Source organism: Urocitellus parryii, chromosome 9 (assembly GCF_045843805.1).
Source record: "Urocitellus parryii isolate mUroPar1 chromosome 9, mUroPar1.hap1, whole genome shotgun sequence".
Lineage (NCBI taxonomy): Eukaryota > Metazoa > Chordata > Mammalia > Rodentia > Sciuridae > Urocitellus > Urocitellus parryii.
In genome coordinates, this window is record NC_135539.1 from 29259631 (window position 1) to 29273250 (window position 13620).

Consider the following 13620-nt stretch of genomic DNA (forward strand, 5'->3'; position numbering starts at 1 on the left):
GTTGTGGCCACAGGACTGCTGACGGAGTTAGAAGTAACACCTGTGGTACTGGCCTGGACGGTAGCTGCGGAAGAGGTCCCCTGACTCATGGCAGGTGAGGTCACAGTGGTGGTGGCTGTGGTTGCCTCAGGAGTGGGGGAAGCAGAAGTGGAGGGGGAGGCAGAGGTCACTCCTGTGGTTGTGGCTGTGACAGTTGCTGAGGAGGATGTCCCCTGAGTCGTGACAGGTGATGTCACAGTGGTGGTGGCAGTGGAGACTTCAGGAGTTGGGGAAGCAGAAGTGGTGGCGGAGGCAGAGGTCACAACAGTGGTGCTGCCTGGGACAGTGCTTGAGGTGGAGGTCCCCTGAGTCATTGCACTTGAGGTCACATTGGTGGTGGCTGTGGTGGCCTCAGGTGTTGGGGAAGCAGAAGTGGTGGCAGAGCCAGAGGTCACTCCTGTGGTTGTAGCTGTGACAGTGCCCGAGGTGGAGGTCCCCTGAGTAGTTGCAGATGAGGTCACAGTGGTGGTGGCTGTCGTGGCCACAGGAGTTGGGGAAGTAGCAGTGGTGGCAGAGGCAGAGGTCACAGCTATAGTGCTGGCTGGGAGAGTGGTCGAGGCAGACGTCCCCTCAGTGGTGGCAGGTGAGGTCATGGTGGTGGTCACGGTGGTGGCCTCAGGAGTTGGGGAAGCAGAAGTGGTGGCGGAGGCAGAAGTCACTCCTGTGGTTGAGGCTGGGACAGTTGCCGAGGAGGACGTCATCTGAGTTGTTGCAGGTGAGGTCACAGTGGTGGTGGCAGTGGTGGCCACAGGACTGCTGGAAGAGGTAGAAGTCACCCCTGTGGTACTGGCTGGGACAGTGGCTGCAGAAGAGGTCCCCTGAGTCGTGCCAGGTGACGACACGGTGGTGGTGGCAGCGGTGGCCACAGGACTGCTGGCAGTATTGGAAGTCACACCTGTGGTACTGGCTGGGACTGTGGCTGCAGAAGAGGGCGATTGCATCGTGGCAGTTGAGGTCATGGTGGTGGTGGCAGTGGTGGCCTGAGGAGTTGGGGAAGCAGAAGTGGTGGCGGAAGCAGAGGTCACAGCTGAGGTGCTGGATAGGAGAGTGGTCGAGGCAGAGGTCCCCTGAGTCGTTGCAGGTGAGGTCACAGTGGTGGTGGCAGTGCTGGCCTCAGGAGTGGGGGAAGCAGAAGTGGTGGAGGAAGCAGAGGTCATCCCTGTGGTAGTGGCTCGGACAGTGGCCGAGGAGGAGGTCCCCTGAGTAGTGCCAGGTGACGTCACGGTGGTGGTGGCAGTCGTGGCCACAGGACTGCTGGCGGAGGTAGAAGTCACACCTGTGGTACTGGCTGGGACAGTGGCTGCGGAAGAGGTCCCCTGACTCGTGGCAGGTGAGGTCACGGTGGTGGTGGCTGTTGTGTCCTCAGGAGTTGGGGAATCAGAAGTGGTGGCAGAGGCAGAGGTCACTCCTGTGGTTGTAGCTGTGACAGTTACCGAGGAGGACGTCCCCTGAGTCACAGCAGTTGAGGTCACAGTGGTGGTGGGAGTGGTGGCCTCAGGACTTGGGGAAGCAGAAGTGGTGGCGGAGGCAGAGGTCACAACAGTGGTGCTGCCTGGGACAGTGCCCGAGGTGGAGGTCCCCTGAGTCGTGGCAGGTGAGGTCACCGTGGTGGTGGCTGTGGTGGCCTCAGGAGTGGGGAAAGCAGAAGTGGTGGCGGAGGCAGAGGTCATCCCTGTGGTTGTGGCTGGGACAGTGGACATAGAAGAGGTCCCCAGAGTCGTGGCAGTTGAGGTCATGGTGGTGGTGGAAGTGGTGACCTCAGGAGTTGGGGAAGCAGAAGTGCTGGCAGAGGCAGAGGTCACAGCTGTGGTGCTGGCTATGAGAGTGGTCGAGGCAGAGGTCCCCTGAGTGGTGGCAGGTGAGATCACGGAGGTGGTGACAGTGGTGGACACAGGAGATGTGGAAACAGAAGAGGTGGTGGAGGAAGAGGTCACAGCTGTTGTGCTTGCTGGGACAGATGTCGAGGCAGAGGTTCCCTGAGTAATGGCAGGTGAGGTCACCGTGGTGGTGGCAGTGCTGGCCTCAGGAGTGGGGGAAGCTGTGGCTGGAATAGTGGCCGAGGAGGAGGTCCCCAGACTTGTGGCAGGTGAAGTCACGGTGGTGGTGGCAGTTGTGGCCACAGGACTGCTGACGGAGGTAGAAGTCACACCTGTGGTACTGGCCTGGACGGTGGCTGCGGAAGAGGTCCCCTGAGTCATGGCAGGTGAGGTCACGGTGGTGGTGGCTGTGGTGACCTCAAGAGTTGGGGAAGTAGCAGTGGTGGCGGAGGCGGAGGTCACACCTGTGGTGCTGGATAGGAGAGTGGTTGAGGCAGATGTCCCCTTGGTGGCAGGTGAGGTCACAGTCGTGGTGGCTGTGGTGGCCTCAGGAGTTGGGGAAGCAGAAGTGGTGGCGGAGGCAGAGGTCACTCCTGTGGTTGTAGCTGTGACAGTGCCCGAGGTGGAGGTCCCCTGAGTAGTTGCAGATGAGGTCACAGTGGTGGTGGCTGTCGTGGCCACAGGAGTTGGGGAAGTAGCAGTGGTGGCGGAGGCAGAGGTCACAACAGTGGTGCTACCTGGGACAGTGCTTGAGGTGGAGGTCCCCTGAGTCGTGGCAGTTGAGGTCACAGTGGTAGTGACGGTGGTAGACTCAGGAGTTGGGGAAGCAGAAGTGGTGGCGGAGGCAGAGGTCACAGCTGTAGTGCTGGCTGGGAGAGTGGTCGAGGCAGACGTCCCCTCAGTGGTGGCAGGTGAGGTCATGGTGGTGGTGGGAGTGGTGGCCTGAGGAGTTGGGGAAGTAGAAGTGCTGGCGGAGGTAGAGGTCACAGCTGTGGTGCTGGCTGGCTCAGTGGCTGCGGAAGAGGTCCCCTGAGTCGTGCCAGTTGACGTCATTGTGGTGGTGGCAGTGGTGGCCACAGGACTGCTGGCCGTATTAGACGTCACACCTGTGGTACTGGCTGGGACGGTGGCTGCAGAAGAGGGAACTTGCGTCGTGGCAGTTGAGGTCATGGTGGTGGTGGCAGTGGTGGCCTCAGTACGTGGGGAAGCAGAAGTGGTGGCGGAGGCAGAGGTCACAGCTGAGGTGCTGGCTAGGAGAGTCGTCGAGGCAGAGGTCCCCTGAGTCGTGGCAGGTGAGGTCACAGTGGTGGTGGCAGTGCTGGCCTCAGGAGTGGGGGAAGCAGTGGCTGGAATAGTGGCCGAGGAGGAGGTCCCCTGAGTAGTGCCAGGTGACGTCACGGTGGTGGTGGCAGTGGTGGCCACAGGACTGCTGGTGGAGGTAGAAGTCACCCCTGTGGTACTGGCCTGGACGGTGGTTGCGGAAGAGGTCCCCTGAGTTGTGGCAGGTGAGGTCACAGTGGTGGTGGCTGTGGTGGCCTCAGGAGTTGGGGAAGCAGAAGTGGTGGTGGAGGCAGAAGTCACTCTTGTGGTTGTGGCTGTGACAGTTGCCGAGGAGGACGTCCCCTGAGTTGTTGCAGGTGAGGTCATGGTGGTGGTGACAGTAGTGGCCTGAGGAGTTGGGGAAGCAGAAGTGGTGGCGGAGGCAGAGGTCACAGCTGAGGTGCTGGCTGGGAGAGTGGTTGAGGCAGATGTCCCCTGAGTGGTGGCAGGTGAAGTCACAGTGGTGGTGGGAGTGGTGGCCTCAGGAGTTGGCGAAGCAGAAGTGGTGGTGGAGGCAGAGGTCACAGCTGTAGTGCTGGCTGGGAGAGTGGTCGAGGCAGACGTCCCCTGAGTGGTGGCAGGTGAGGTCACAGTGGTGGTGGGAGTGGTGGCCTGAGGAGTTGGGGAAGTAGAAGTGCTGGCGGAGGTAGAGGTCACCCCTGTGGTGCTGGCTGGCTCAGTGGCTGCGGAAGAGGTTCCCTGAGTCGTGCCAGGTGACGTCACGGTGGTGGTGGCAGTGCTGGCCACAGGACTGCTGGCAGTGTTGGAAGTCACACCTGTGGTACTGGCTGGGACGGTGGCTGCAGAAGAGGGCACTTGCGTCGTGGCAGTTGAGGTCATGGTGGTGGTGGCAGTGGTGGCCTCAGTACGTGGGGAAGCAGAAGTGGTGGCGGAGGCAGAGGTCACAGCTGAGGTGCTGGCTAGGAGAGTCGTCGAGGCAGAGGTCCCCTGAGTCGTGGCAGGTGAGGTCACAGTGGTGGTGGCTGTGGTGGCCTCAGGAGTTGGGGAAGCAGAAGTGGTGGTGGAGGCAGAAGTCACTCTTGTGGTTGTGGCTGTGACAGTTGCCGAGGAGGACGTCCCCTGAGTTGTTGCAGGTGAGGTCATGGTGGTGGTGACAGTAGTGGCCTGAGGAGTTGGGGAAGCAGAAGTGGTGGCGGAGGCAGAGGTCACAGCTGAGGTGCTGGCTGGGAGAGTGGTTGAGGCAGATGTCCCCTGAGTGGTGGCAGGTGAAGTCACAGTGGTGGTGGGAGTGGTGGCCTCAGGAGTTGGCGAAGCAGAAGTGGTGGTGGAGGCAGAGGTCACAGCTGTAGTGCTGGCTGGGAGAGTGGTCGAGGCAGACGTCCCCTGAGTGGTGGCAGGTGAGGTCACAGTGGTGGTGGGAGTGGTGGCCTGAGGAGTTGGGGAAGTAGAAGTGCTGGCGGAGGTAGAGGTCACCCCTGTGGTGCTGGCTGGCTCAGTGGCTGCGGAAGAGGTTCCCTGAGTCGTGCCAGGTGACGTCACGGTGGTGGTGGCAGTGCTGGCCACAGGACTGCTGGCAGTGTTGGAAGTCACACCTGTGGTACTGGCTGGGACGGTGGCTGCAGAAGAGGGCACTTGCGTCGTGGCAGTTGAGGTCATGGTGGTGGTGGCAGTGGTGGCCTCAGTACGTGGGGAAGCAGAAGTGGTGGCGGAGGCAGAGGTCACAGCTGAGGTGCTGGCTAGGAGAGTTGTCGAGGCAGAGGTCCCCTGAGTCGTGGCAGGTGAGGTCACAGTGGTGGTGGCAGTGCTGGCCTCAGGAGTGGGGGAAGCAGTGGCTGGAATAGTGGCCGAGGAGGAGGTCCCCTGAGTAGTGCCAGGTGACGTCACGGTGGTGGTGGCAGTGGTGGCCACAGGACTGCTGGCGGAGGTAGAAGTCACCCCTGTGGTACTGGCCTGGACGGTGGTTGCGGAAGAGGTCCCCTGAGTTGTGGCAGGTGAGGTCACAGTGGTGGTGGCTGTGGTGGCCTCAGGAGTTGGGGAAGCAGAAGTGGTGGTGGAGGCAGAAGTCACTCTTGTGGTTGTGGCTGTGACAGTTGCCGAGGAGGACGTCCCCTGAGTTGTTGCAGGTGAGGTCATGGTGGTGGTGACAGTAGTGGCCTGAGGAGTTGGGGAAGCAGAAGTGGTGGCGGAGGCAGAGGTCACAGCTGAGGTGCTGGCTGGGAGAGTGGTTGAGGCAGATGTCCCCTGAGTGGTGGCAGGTGAAGTCACAGTGGTGGTGGGAGTGGTGGCCTCAGGAGTTGGCGAAGCAGAAGTGGTGGTGGAGGCAGAGGTCACAGCTGTAGTGCTGGCTGGGAGAGTGGTCGAGGCAGACGTCCCCTGAGTGGTGGCAGGTGAGGTCACAGTGGTGGTGGGAGTGGTGGCCTGAGGAGTTGGGGAAGTAGAAGTGCTGGCGGAGGTAGAGGTCACCCCTGTGGTGCTGGCTGGCTCAGTGGCTGCGGAAGAGGTTCCCTGAGTCGTGCCAGGTGACGTCACGGTGGTGGTGGCAGTGCTGGCCACAGGACTGCTGGCAGTGTTGGAAGTCACACCTGTGGTACTGGCTGGGACGGTGGCTGCAGAAGAGGGCACTTGCGTCGTGGCAGTTGAGGTCATGGTGGTGGTGGCAGTGGTGGCCTCAGTACGTGGGGAAGCAGAAGTGGTGGCGGAGGCAGAGGTCACAGCTGAGGTGCTGGCTAGGAGAGTCGTCGAGGCAGAGGTCCCCTGAGTCGTGGCAGGTGAGGTCACAGTGGTGGTGGCTGTGGTGGCCTCAGGAGTTGGGGAAGCAGAAGTGGTGGTGGAGGCAGAAGTCACTCTTGTGGTTGTGGCTGTGACAGTTGCCGAGGAGGACGTCCCCTGAGTTGTTGCAGGTGAGGTCATGGTGGTGGTGACAGTAGTGGCCTGAGGAGTTGGGGAAGCAGAAGTGGTGGCGGAGGCAGAGGTCACAGCTGAGGTGCTGGCTGGGAGAGTGGTTGAGGCAGATGTCCCCTGAGTGGTGGCAGGTGAAGTCACAGTGGTGGTGGGAGTGGTGGCCTCAGGAGTTGGCGAAGCAGAAGTGGTGGTGGAGGCAGAGGTCACAGCTGTAGTGCTGGCTGGGAGAGTGGTCGAGGCAGACGTCCCCTGAGTGGTGGCAGGTGAGGTCACAGTGGTGGTGGGAGTGGTGGCCTGAGGAGTTGGGGAAGTAGAAGTGCTGGCGGAGGTAGAGGTCACCCCTGTGGTGCTGGCTGGCTCAGTGGCTGCGGAAGAGGTTCCCTGAGTCGTGCCAGGTGACGTCACGGTGGTGGTGGCAGTGCTGGCCACAGGACTGCTGGCAGTGTTGGAAGTCACACCTGTGGTACTGGCTGGGACGGTGGCTGCAGAAGAGGGCACTTGCGTCGTGGCAGTTGAGGTCATGGTGGTGGTGGCAGTGGTGGCCTCAGTACGTGGGGAAGCAGAAGTGGTGGCGGAGGCAGAGGTCACAGCTGAGGTGCTGGCTAGGAGAGTCGTCGAGGTCACAGGTGAGGTCACAGTGGTGGTGGCAGTGCTGGCCTCAGGAGTGGGGGAAGCAGTGGCTGGAATAGTGGCCGAGGAGGAGGTCCCCTGAGTAGTGCCAGGTGACGTCACGGTGGTGGTGGCAGTGGTGGCCACAGGACTGCTGGCGGAGGTAGAAGTCACCCCTGTGGTACTGGCCTGGACGGTGGTTGCGGAAGAGGTCCCCTGAGTCGTGGCAGGTGAGGTCACAGTGGTGGTGGCAGTGCTGGCCTCAGGAGTGGGGGAAGCAGTGGCTGGAATAGTGGCCGAGGAGGAGGTCCCCTGAGTAGTGCCAGGTGACGTCACGGTGGTGGTGGCAGTGGTGGCCACAGGACTGCTGGCGGAGGTAGAAGTCACCCCTGTGGTACTGGCCTGGACGGTGGTTGCGGAAGAGGTCCCCTGAGTTGTGGCAGGTGAGGTCACAGTGGTGGTGGCTGTGGTGGCCTCAGGAGTTGGGGAAGCAGAAGTGGTGGTGGAGGCAGAAGTCACTCTTGTGGTTGTGGCTGTGACAGTTGCCGAGGAGGACGTCCCCTGAGTTGTTGCAGGTGAGGTCATGGTGGTGGTGACAGTAGTGGCCTGAGGAGTTGGGGAAGCAGAAGTGGTGGCGGAGGCAGAGGTCACAGCTGAGGTGCTGGCTGGGAGAGTGGTTGAGGCAGATGTCCCCTGAGTGGTGGCAGGTGAAGTCACAGTGGTGGTGGGAGTGGTGGCCTCAGGAGTTGGCGAAGCAGAAGTGGTGGTGGAGGCAGAGGTCACAGCTGTAGTGCTGGCTGGGAGAGTGGTCGAGGCAGACGTCCCCTGAGTGGTGGCAGGTGAGGTCACAGTGGTGGTGGGAGTGGTGGCCTGAGGAGTTGGGGAAGTAGAAGTGCTGGCGGAGGTAGAGGTCACCCCTGTGGTGCTGGCTGGCTCAGTGGCTGCGGAAGAGGTTCCCTGAGTCGTGCCAGGTGACGTCACGGTGGTGGTGGCAGTGCTGGCCACAGGACTGCTGGCAGTGTTGGAAGTCACACCTGTGGTACTGGCTGGGACGGTGGCTGCAGAAGAGGGCACTTGCGTCGTGGCAGTTGAGGTCATGGTGGTGGTGGCAGTGGTGGCCTCAGTACGTGGGGAAGCAGAAGTGGTGGCGGAGGCAGAGGTCACAGCTGAGGTGCTGGCTAGGAGAGTCGTCGAGGCAGAGGTCCCCTGAGTCGTGGCAGGTGAGGTCACAGTGGTGGTGGCAGTGCTGGCCTCAGGAGTGGGGGAAGCAGTGGCTGGAATAGTGGCCGAGGAGGAGGTCCCCTGAGTAGTGCCAGGTGACGTCACGGTGGTGGTGGCAGTGGTGGCCACAGGACTGCTGGCGGAGGTAGAAGTCACCCCTGTGGTACTGGCCTGGACGGTGGTTGCGGAAGAGGTCCCCTGAGTTGTGGCAGGTGAGGTCACAGTGGTGGTGGCTGTGGTGGCCTCAGGAGTTGGGGAAGCAGAAGTGGTGGTGGAGGCAGAAGTCACTCTTGTGGTTGTGGCTGTGACAGTTGCCGAGAAGGACGTCCCCTGAGTTGTTGCAGGTGAGGTCATGGTGGTGGTGACAGTAGTGGCCTGAGGAGTTGGGGAAGCAGAAGTGGTGGCGGAGGCAGAGGTCACAGCTGAGGTGCTGGCTGGGAGAGTGGTTGAGGCAGATGTCCCCTGAGTGGTGGCAGGTGAAGTCACAGTGGTGGTGGGAGTGGTGGCCTCAGGAGTTGGCGAAGCAGAAGTGGTGGTGGAGGCAGAGGTCACAGCTGTAGTGCTGGCTGGGAGAGTGGTCGAGGCAGACGTCCCCTGAGTGGTGGCAGGTGAGGTCACAGTGGTGGTGGGAGTGGTGGCCTGAGGAGTTGGGGAAGTAGAAGTGCTGGCGGAGGTAGAGGTCACCCCTGTGGTGCTGGCTGGCTCAGTGGCTGCGGAAGAGGTTCCCTGAGTCGTGCCAGGTGACGTCACGGTGGTGGTGGCAGTGCTGGCCACAGGACTGCTGGCAGTGTTGGAAGTCACACCTGTGGTACTGGCTGGGACGGTGGCTGCAGAAGAGGGCACTTGCGTCGTGGCAGTTGAGGTCATGGTGGTGGTGGCAGTGGTGGCCTCAGTACGTGGGGAAGCAGAAGTGGTGGCGGAGGCAGAGGTCACAGCTGAGGTGCTGGCTAGGAGAGTCGTCGAGGCAGAGGTCCCCTGAGTCGTGGCAGGTGAGGTCACAGTGGTGGTGGCTGTGGTGGCCTCAGGAGTTGGGGAAGCAGAAGTGGTGGTGGAGGCAGAAGTCACTCTTGTGGTTGTGGCTGTGACAGTTGCCGAGGAGGACGTCCCCTGAGTTGTTGCAGGTGAGGTCATGGTGGTGGTGACAGTAGTGGCCTGAGGAGTTGGGGAAGCAGAAGTGGTGGCGGAGGCAGAGGTCACAGCTGAGGTGCTGGCTGGGAGAGTGGTTGAGGCAGATGTCCCCTGAGTGGTGGCAGGTGAAGTCACAGTGGTGGTGGGAGTGGTGGCCTCAGGAGTTGGCGAAGCAGAAGTGGTGGTGGAGGCAGAGGTCACAGCTGTAGTGCTGGCTGGGAGAGTGGTCGAGGCAGACGTCCCCTGAGTGGTGGCAGGTGAGGTCACAGTGGTGGTGGGAGTGGTGGCCTGAGGAGTTGGGGAAGTAGAAGTGCTGGCGGAGGTAGAGGTCACCCCTGTGGTGCTGGCTGGCTCAGTGGCTGCGGAAGAGGTTCCCTGAGTCGTGCCAGGTGACGTCACGGTGGTGGTGGCAGTGCTGGCCACAGGACTGCTGGCAGTGTTGGAAGTCACACCTGTGGTACTGGCTGGGACGGTGGCTGCAGAAGAGGGCACTTGCGTCGTGGCAGTTGAGGTCATGGTGGTGGTGGCAGTGGTGGCCTCAGTATGTGGGGAAGCAGAAGTGGTGGCGGAGGCAGAGGTCACAGCTGAGGTGCTGGCTAGGAGAGTCGTCGAGGCAGAGGTCCCCTGAGTCGTGGCAGGTGAGGTCACAGTGGTGGTGGCAGTGCTGGCCTCAGGAGTGGGGGAAGCAGTGGCTGGAATAGTGGCCGAGGAGGAGGTCCCCTGAGTAGTGCCAGGTGACGTCACGGTGGTGGTGGCAGTGGTGGCCACAGGACTGCTGGCGGAGGTAGAAGTCACCCCTGTGGTACTGGCCTGGACGGTGGTTGCGGAAGAGGTCCCCTGAGTTGTGGCAGGTGAGGTCACAGTGGTGGTGGCTGTGGTGGCCTCAGGAGTTGGGGAAGCAGAAGTGGTGGTGGAGGCAGAAGTCACTCTTGTGGTTGTGGCTGTGACAGTTGCCGAGGAGGACGTCCCCTGAGTTGTTGCAGGTGAGGTCATGGTGGTGGTGACAGTAGTGGCCTGAGGAGTTGGGGAAGCAGAAGTGGTGGCGGAGGCAGAGGTCACAGCTGAGGTGCTGGCTGGGAGAGTGGTCGAGGCAGACGTCCCCTGAGTGGTGGCAGGTGAGGTCACAGTGGTGGTGGGAGTGGTGGCCTGAGGAGTTGGGGAAGTAGAAGTGCTGGCGGAGGTAGAGGTCACCCCTGTGGTGCTGGCTGGCTCAGTGGCTGCGGAAGAGGTTCCCTGAGTCGTGCCAGGTGACGTCACGGTGGTGGTGGCAGTGCTGGCCACAGGACTGCTGGCAGTGTTGGAAGTCACACCTGTGGTACTGGCTGGGACGGTGGCTGCAGAAGAGGGCACTTGCGTCGTGGCAATTGAGGTCATGGTGGTGGTGGCAGTGGTGGCCTCAGTACGTGGGGAAGCAGAAGTGGTGGCGGAGGCAGAGGTCACAGCTGAGGTGCTGGCTAGGAGAGTCGTCGAGGCAGAGGTCCCCTGAGTCGTGGCAGGTGAGGTCACAGTGGTGGTGGCAGTGCTGGCCTCAGGAGTGGGGGAAGCAGTGGCTGGAATAGTGGCTGAGGAGGAGGTCCCCTGAGTAGTGCCAGGTGACGTCACGGTGGTGGTGGCAGTGGTGGCCACAGGACTGCTGGCGGAGGTAGAAGTCACCCCTGTGGTACTGGCCTGGACGGTGGTTGCGGAAGAGGTCCCCTGAGTTGTGGCAGGTGAGGTCACAGTGGTGGTGGCTGTGGTGGCCTCAGGAGTTGGGGAAGCAGAAGTGGTGGTGGAGGCAGAAGTCACTCTTGTGGTTGTGGCTGTGACAGTTGCCGAGGAGGACGTCCCCTGAGTTGTTGCAGGTGAGGTCATGGTGGTGGTGACAGTAGTGGCCTGAGGAGTTGGGGAAGCAGAAGTGGTGGCGGAGGCAGAGGTCACAGCTGAGGTGCTGGCTAGGAGAGTCGTCGAGGCAGAGGTCTCCTGAGTCGTGGCAGGTGAGGTCACAGTGGTGGTGGCTGTGGTGGCCTCAGGAGTTGGGGAAGCAGAAGTGGTGGTGGAGGCAGAAGTCACTCTTGTGGTTGTGGCTGTGACAGTTGCCGAGGAGGACGTCCCCTGAGTTGTTGCAGGTGAGGTCATGGTGGTGGTGACAGTAGTGGCCTGAGGAGTTGGGGAAGCAGAAGTGGTGGCGGAGGCAGAGGTCACAGCTGAGGTGCTGGCTGGGAGAGTGGTTGAGGCAGATGTCCCCTGAGTGGTGGCAGGTGAAGTCACAGTGGTGGTGGGAGTGGTGGCCTCAGGAGTTGGCGAAGCAGAAGTGGTGGTGGAGGCAGAGGTCACAGCTGTAGTGCTGGCTGGGAGAGTGGTCGAGGCAGACGTCCCCTGAGTGGTGGCAGGTGAGGTCACAGTGGTGGTGGGAGTGGTGGCCTGAGGAGTTGGGGAAGTAGAAGTGCTGGCGGAGGTAGAGGTCACCCCTGTGGTGCTGGCTGGCTCAGTGGCTGCGGAAGAGGTTCCCTGAGTCGTGCCAGGTGACGTCACGGTGGTGGTGGCAGTGCTGGCCACAGGACTGCTGGCAGTGTTGGAAGTCACACCTGTGGTACTGGCTGGGACGGTGGCTGCAGAAGAGGGCACTTGCGTCGTGGCAGTTGAGGTCATGGTGGTGGTGGCAGTGGTGGCCTCAGTATGTGGGGAAGCAGAAGTGGTGGCGGAGGCAGAGGTCACAGCTGAGGTGCTGGATGGGACATTGGCCGGGGAAGAGCTTTTTTGTGTATTGTCCGTTGAGGTCCTCATGATGGGCAGATTGTTGTCCACAGCAGTTTGGGCATTTTGGCTGTTTGGAGAGGCTTCTCGTGTGGATGTATTTGTATTCTTCGTGGTGTTGAATATACCTGTGTCCCCTGTCGTCGAACTGGTCTCTTCTGTGGAGCCCTGAGCAGGTATGCTTGTTTCCCTCCCAGTGCTGAACGATGATGTGTCTTTAGTATTTGGGGATGTGTTTGTATGGAACTGTGTAGTTGTCATTGTTGCTTCTCTGGCCCTGAATCTACCCAACCTTGTGCTGATGCTTCTTGGAACTCCATCATTTTCCCTCGTTTCTTTGTTCATCTTCTCAAATATCTGTGCACCTGCAGTCATTTTGGGGAGAGGTACCATTTTAAAGAACAGAAGCTTCACATATTGTTTAGGTTTTCAATCTCTCTTGGCGTTTTGAGCTTTCCCACTGTCATGTGTGTCTTTAAAATTGCTTCAAATACACACAGCTCTTTAGGTTGCACCCGCATCTTAATGTGCTAAATTACTGTTTGTTCAAGCTCTTCCCTGGCCATTGTTTCAGATAGAGTCATTTTATTGGAATTCTTTATCAGATCTGAATTGAAGGCTTGCACCCCCTCTGCCTGTCTGTCTGTCCCTGTTGCCCTCTCTTTCTAGGCTGCTGTCCATTGCCCTCTGCCCAGTCTGTCTGACGGGCTCCCTTCCACCCCTCGCGGGTCTTTCCTCATTCCCAAGAGGCAGATGCTGTAGAATCTCGGATCTTTGGCAACCTGGCGGTGTCATTCATTGTGCCTCACAGGCGGGACCCCTTCCCAGGATCTGTAGGGTACCCTTGCCTCACCTCCTGTGTTGCTTTCCAACAGGCGCTGGCACGGGGAGTCCTGGGAGTCCTCTTGGGGTGGGCACCCTCCTCCATCCCACACAGCCCCGCTCTCGCTGAGTTCTGAAAGACAGAGAAGCCAGTTTGCTTCCTGGAGCCACCATCTTCTTTGAGTTTCTGGGTCCTTCTTTCTTTAAAACCTCTGAGTTACCATCCCTGCTCCTGAAAGGCCCAGTCCCTGGCCCGGGAAACTACCTCCCAGCATGGAATCAGGCACCTACCTATCCTTGTCCCCCATCGAAGTCAAGCAAGAAGATGGGGGAACGGGCGGTGCTCTTATTTAAGATTTACTGTACTTCCTTAGCTCTCAATCAGAGTTTTAATGGAGAAAAGAATCGATTGGTCTATCGAAAATTTCAAATTGTCAACGACGAAAATGTAATTTCAAAAACAATTTCAGTGACTTTGGTGAAAATATCATTTCCAGCCATAAAACCATATTTAGAATGCATTCTTCAGATTATCAACAGGGACCCTGTGTTAATAAATATAGCTTAAAAACTAATAAAAGTGGGTAAGTATTTCCAAAAATTTTCATTCTACTTCCATTTATTGAGTGTCAAGAGTACCAATATCAAATGTTTCCATTTCGCCTTAATGTATATACATACACGTTACTTTAATTTTTTAAAGATTTTATTTCTGGTCAGAGTATTTTTAGATCCATCAGTATAACAAAATTAATTTGCCAGTCAGTACAGGAATGTGTCATTTATTTAAAAGAAGACTTACTGTACTCAGAACTTTAATTTATAGACTTGTAGAATGACTTACTACTATGATTTGGGCCCTCCGAAGTTCCTGTCAAAATCTGATTCCTAATGTAATGGTGTTCAAAGTTGGTGGGGCCATTAGGAGGGATTAACAGGGACTGAGTTAACTATCAAGATGACTGGACCAGTTACCACAAGAGCAGGTCATTATAAAGCAGGGCTCATGGTTTGCCTCTTGCACAATACCTACTCGCCCTTCACCATGAATTGAAATAGCATGAGGCCC